At 37.5% G+C, this 6,408-nt stretch overlaps 1 non-coding gene across 1 annotated transcript; it reads right to left on the reverse strand.

The window, feature by feature from the left end:
- Positions 1 to 6,089: 6,089 nt before the first annotated feature.
- TRNAK-CUU lies at positions 6,090 to 6,161 on the reverse strand. The gene has a single exon. It is a non-coding gene; the product is annotated as a tRNA-Lys (tRNA).
- Between the last annotated feature and the right edge of the window lie 247 nt (positions 6,162 to 6,408).

The following is a 6,408-nucleotide window of genomic DNA, read 5'->3' on the forward strand; positions in this document are numbered from 1 at the left end:
TTCTTCTGCTTAATCAAGTCTACTGATGAAGTTTTAAAATTAATTTTTCTATTCATTTATTATATTCTTTATCTATAGGATTTCTATATTTTATCCCTTTTTTTGCTAAAATTCTCATTTTATTTAATTTTCTAGCCTATTTTTTTTTGTAGTTTCCTGAACTTTTAAAAGAAGATTATTCTGAATTATTTGTCAGCCATTTCATATATCTCAATTTCTTCTGAGTTTGTTCCTAGAATTTTGTTAGTTTCTTTTGGTGGTATCACAGTTCCCTGATTTTTCATAATCCTTGTGTCCTTATGTTGATGCTTGCACATTTCAGGAATTGACCACTTCTTTTGGTATATTTCAGGAGTTGATCACTTCTGGCCTTTGCAGGTGTTCTTTGGTGGTGATAGAACTTTACTATTGAGTCTAGCCTGGGATTCTGGATAGGCCAGTTGCCAGCAACCCTCAACAGGCAAACCTTGGTGTTAGGGTCTCTAGTTTGGCTTAGTTGCTTCCTGTGCTCTGAAGTTGAATGGCTGTGCTTTGTGGTCCCTTGAGACCACTGGCTAAACTCGGCCATCAGTTGGGTCTGCTGGTTGGGTTTTGCAATAGCCTTAGATGGGTGTCTTCTCTGGCTGACTGGTACTATATTATTCAGAATCAGCAGTTAAGCAGAGTCATGTGATGGGCTCCAAGTCTGGATGAGGTCTCTGGAGTTGCTACTCAACCATACATAATGGGCAGGATCAGAGGCTATGTTTCACAGACATGTGTGAACTTGGGCTTGCCTTTCAGGCTATGGTAGGTTTAAGCAGAACACAGACGCTTGGTGGAGTCACTGCTAGCAACTGGGATTGGGTGGGGCAGGTGTTTTCTCTGCAAATAATTGATGACCTGCAGTTGCTTTATGATCTGGAAAAGAATATCAGCACCAGAACTTAGTTGAATCACCTCTCCACTGGTAGGGTCAGGTAGGGCCAGGTGCTCCAGTTGCAGGTCATTGATGACCTGCAGTTGCTTCTTAACCTTGGGAAGACATAACAAGGATAACGTCCTGTGTGGTGAAGCTGACTAGGAACTTGAGTCTGGAAGACAAGTGGACCATGTACCCTGCCATGTGACGATGTTGGCTAGTTTCTCTGGTGTGGTGCCTCCATTGGCTGGAATACAGAGCAACTATCAAGATTCATGTGTTTGTGACTGTGAGCCCCACACCTGTTTTTTTTTTTTTTTTAAACTGATTCCAGGTGGTTTAATGCTGCTAGTACTACCAATGTTTTCTGTAGCTCAAGACAGTAGTGAATCTCCTGTGAAGGGGTCCCTGAAAGGCAGGGAAGCTGAATGTCTATCTCCAACTCACTTTTTCCGCTGTAGAAACTGTGGTTCCAGGAAAATTTTTTGCATATGGTGCTGTGCCAGCTTGGGGGAGGGGAGGTGTGACCAAAGAAAATTATTCCTTTTACCATTCAATCATGTTTTTCTCAGTTCTTAGCCTTGCTCCTGAGTTCTGGGATATTCACAATGGTATTTGTACCTCTGAACACTTGCTAGTTGGACTTCTGTAGGAAATGGAGGAGTGAAGCTGAAAAACTCCCATTTTGCTATCTTGCTGATGTTACTCCTCCTGATTTCTTTAATTAGAAATTTGTACTTTTCCTCATGGATCTTAAACATATTTTATTAGATTTATACCTAGCTACTTCACTCTGGGAGTGTTAATGTAAATGAGATTGTGTTTATGATTTCAAATTCTACTTGTTCATGTCTGGTATGTAGGAAAGTGATTGACTCTTGTAAATTAACCTTGTATTATACAACTTTGCTGTAATCACCCTTTAGTTCCAGGAATTTTTGTGTTGTTTCTTTCAGATTTCCTACATAGATAATTATGTCATCTGTGAACAAAGGCAATTTTATTTATTTATTTATTATTTACTTATTTATTTATTTTTTTGAGTTGGAGTCTCACTCTGTCGCCCAGACTGGAGTGCAGTGGCCGCTCCCGGCCACCGCAGCCTCGACCTGCTGGGCTCCGGCGATCCTTCCGCCTCAGCCTTCCGAGTAGCCGGAATTACAGGCGTGCGCTACCACGCCTGGCTGATTTTTTGATTTATTGTAGAGATGAGGTCTCGCTGCCCAGGTGGGTCTCGAACCTGCGGGCTCAGGCAATTTATTTCTTCCTTTCTAAACTGTGTATTTTTAATTTCCTTTTCTTGTTTTGTTGCATTAGCCAAGTTTTCCAGTACAATGTTGAAAAGGAATGGTGAGAGGGGACATGACTCCCTTTTTCAGACCTTGGTAGGAAAGCTTCTAGTCCTTACCATTAAGTGTGATGTAAACTGTTGTTTTTTTGTAGATGTTCTTTATCAAGTTGAGAAAGGTTCTTCTTTTTCTAGTTTTTGGTCATAAATGGGTGTTGAATTTTGCCAAATGCTTTTTCCCATCTATTGATATAATCATGTGATTTTTATTTTTTACCTTGCTGGTGTGATAGATTACATAAATTGAATTCTGACTGTTGAACCAGCCTTGCATACCTAGAATGAATTTTACTTGGTTATGGTGTATAATGCTATTTTTTCAATTATAAATTTCATTCTCTAATTTTTTGTCGCTAGTATATAGAAATACATTTTATTTTTGTGTGCTGATTTTTAATGTTTATTAATCCTGTACACTTACTACAATAATATTAATTCTAGTAACTTGTGTTTGGAATCCACTGGATTGTCTATGTAGTTAATTATGTCAATACTGGTGAGTACTCAGCTGAAGACTTGAGTGAGATCTGCCTCTGTACATAATCAGAGCTATCTTTCTGTGCTTCTCTACCTCTTTCTCTACTCTTCTAGTCACTTTGTCCTCCCATACTCTCAACTCTGTCTTACATCAAAGGAATTAATGGGCTCCTTCTGGGTTCTTGAACCCTGCACCATGGTCTGGAGATGCTCATCAGGCAGTAAGTTCATAGAGCTCATTTCATTTCTTATTTGTCACTCAGGATCATTGTATTTTATTGCCTGATATACCATGCCTTGAAAATAATGTACTATTCAGCTGTCAAAAAGAATGGAATAATGTCTTTTGTAGCAATTTCATCCTAAGTAAACTAATACAGGAACATAAAACCAAACACCACATGTTCTCACTTATAAGCGGGAGCTAACATAAGAATCTGCAAAGGCATAGAGGATGGACATTTGAGGCACTGAAGGGAAAGGAGGGAGAGGGGTAAAGGGATCAGGAAATCGCCTATCACAGTTGGGAGTGGTGGGTACACTTAAAACCTAGACATCTTTGCCACTATACAATACAGCCATGTAGTCAAAAACTATTTGTATCTTCTAAAGTTATTGAAATACAGAAAAAAATTGTTTCATGTATTTTGTCTATTATTTTAAAAGTATCACTATGTTTTGTATTTATATGCTATAATTTGTTCAACTATTCTCCTATTAATGGATATTTAGGTTGTTTCATTTTTTTCTTTAGAAATGAGGTGTCATGAATCTCTTTTTCAATATTATCTGAATTGCACTGATTTTTGCCCAATGAGTACTTATTGTGACACTTAAAATTATATAAAATATAAAAATTGAGTGCCTATCATATACCAGAATTATATGAAGTAATGCACATAATTCTATTGCAAATTCTTATTTAAAGATATGATGTTGATAAGAATTAAAGCATAAAGTGAACAGATAAGAATTTATAGACATACTCAGCTTATCTAAAGTACTAGAAAAATTGGGCATTCTGGTTAAATGATATTTTTGGGCATCTGAAAGGTAAAATTGAACTAAAATATGATGTGACTTCAACAAAATCCTGAAAACCACATTATATCTTTTCTAACTTTCAAGAATAAAATTAAGTAATTTAACACCTTGATGATTTAAAAGCATCCTTATAAATGTAAACATTTATACTCTGTTGTAGATGTGGAACAATGAGAAGAATCAGTACTGGCAAATGCCCTCAGGGTTATAGAAGTAGAATGACCATGTGTTCTGCCTGATTTACTGGTAAGATGATTGTTTTCTTCCTCTTACTCTCCTAGTGTATATTTATCTGTAGCTCTATATTAGTTATCAGAATCTCTCTCGTCAAAGAGATTTATATTCATGTCTCTTTATTCCCTCTGGATTGTTTGTTCCTGGAGGTTATGGACACTGTGTTCTTCATGTTGTGAAACCCCACTATTCCTGGATAAGTATTGGGTATGATTAATTAAATGACGTACACAAGGAACTCAGGGGTTAAGAAATTTCAAACCCCTTTTAGATAAATTGGGATATAATTAAATATATAATTAAAAACGTTATTGAAAATGCTAATAGTTCGATATTAGAGAAGGGCAAATAGTCTATACCTTGATCTAAAATGCTCTAAAATGTATCTCTGTACATGTAGTAATGTGTTTTGGGACCAGCAAGAATGCATGAATAGAGTGAGAGATGAATAAAATGGAAAAGGAATCTTTCAGGCTACTCTAAGGATGAGAGGTAAAAGTTTCAGCTTTTAAAAAAGGAAAGGGAAAAAGTCGTCCTTATCTTTAAGAAGGAAAAGGAAAAAACCTTAGACTTGACTGACTGTTTCATAGTCTCTTTTCCGTCCAAGGTATTGTCACGAAGCCAATGAGAGAGGGAATTCTTAAAATTAGCTGATTAAACAAATGCATATATTAAGCACTTACTATTCAATTATCACTTTGCTAGGAAAATTCAGGACCTACTTTTTAGATGTTTATTGTCTAGCCATAGTCTATTTCCTCTGAAATAGAATTTTCCTTTGGGGTCAGGAAGATAAACCCCAAGAAAGATTAGTTGGAAATTAACCTGTAAGTCACTTCAAGATTTTTCTTCACACTATACATATTTCTGCTTTGGCCATTTGAAAACTGAATATGGATAAAGGATAATGACAAGCCCCTAGTTTGAGAGAGAGAGAGAGCTTTCAGGAAGATTTGGATATACCTTGACAGAATTAACTTTGGCATTTAAAATTTTATTCATAATTTATGATCACTACTCATGCCCACTCCCAAGCAAGGCTACACGAAGAGTGAAATATTTTTCTTTCTTTTGTCTCTTATCTTATATGTATTAAAACCATTGTATTATAAAATTGAAAAGTACAAAGCACATCTGGAGCTTTACTTTCTGTGGGGATTGCTTATATATTCCAGAGAGTAGTGAGAAGTAGGTTATAGGAAAGATGTACTGCAGAAGGAAAACAACATACTGAGAAGGAAGCATGTTGATATTGTTTCTAACTTTTTGATTATATAGTGTTGGGAGCCAGCCATGGAGGCCCATTGAGCGTTAGGGACCAGGGAGGGCCGTTGACCCTGAGACCACTAGGGTGTGTTTGGTAGCTGTTGACCCCATTGCCTCTCCCTTTTCCTGGCAATAAAGCCTCCTGCTTCATGCTCAAGCATGAAAACTCCGAGACTGGGACAAACACAAGCTAACATTAGAAACTCATTGTTCCCATTTCTCTTTGACTATGGTTTAGACTTCCAGACAGGTCCTGGTTGAAGCCAGGACCACATCAAAGAGCCCTAGTGCTGAGAGCCCAGCATGACCTTTGGACTGGGCCACATTATGCAAAACTGGTTTTAGTCATTTTGTTTAAGTTCCATTGTGTGTGCTAGGATAGATAGGAATAGACTGTTAATCATTAGGAAAGTTAGTCATAGGTAAAGTGTGTAGAATAAAATAAATATATAGATTATCATTGATAAAACAGTATATTATTTTTAGAAATTGTATTAATACTTCTGAGGGACATTAGCCAAGCATAAGGAAAAGAAAGACAATTTGGGGTTTGTTCTTCCTTATGCTTGAAGAAACATCTGGTGAGCGGGGGACGCCCCCATGCACCTGGCTTTCTGTTCACGTAGAAGGCATGTGAATCTGTGCAAAAATTAGGGGATAAAAACCCTCTGTATTTCTCAATAAATGTCTTCTGTCACTTGAACAGCAGTCCAATCTTCTTTCTTTCTCCTCCCTCTTCCTCATCTTTTTTTTTTAGTCGCCAAATCCATCTCACTTCCAGGAACCCCAGATCCTGTAGGAGCAGGACTCCAGCAGTGGTGCCCAACGTGGGGCTCAAACCCACAACCCTGAGATTAAGAGTCTCATGCTCTACCGACTGAGCTACTGGGCTTATGTCTGCACACTGGCAGATAAAATCAGTAACCCATCCGGTTTTGAGTATGGGTCGAAGCAAAGCCTGACAAGTATTATTAGCATTTTCAAAAGCCAATTGTTTGATAAGAATTTCTGCTGCTTCTTCGTTAGTAATTACCCGATTAACAGCCGTAGTGAGTCTGGAAACAAAGTCCTCATAACTTTCCTCGGCCTTTAGTTTTATATCAGATAAAGAAGAAGTCTGAGCAGTGATATAGTTTGG

Source organism: Carlito syrichta, unplaced genomic scaffold, assembly GCF_000164805.1.
Source record: "Carlito syrichta isolate Samal-C Ts95f unplaced genomic scaffold, Tarsius_syrichta-2.0.1 Scaffold309069, whole genome shotgun sequence".
Lineage (NCBI taxonomy): Eukaryota > Metazoa > Chordata > Mammalia > Primates > Tarsiidae > Carlito > Carlito syrichta.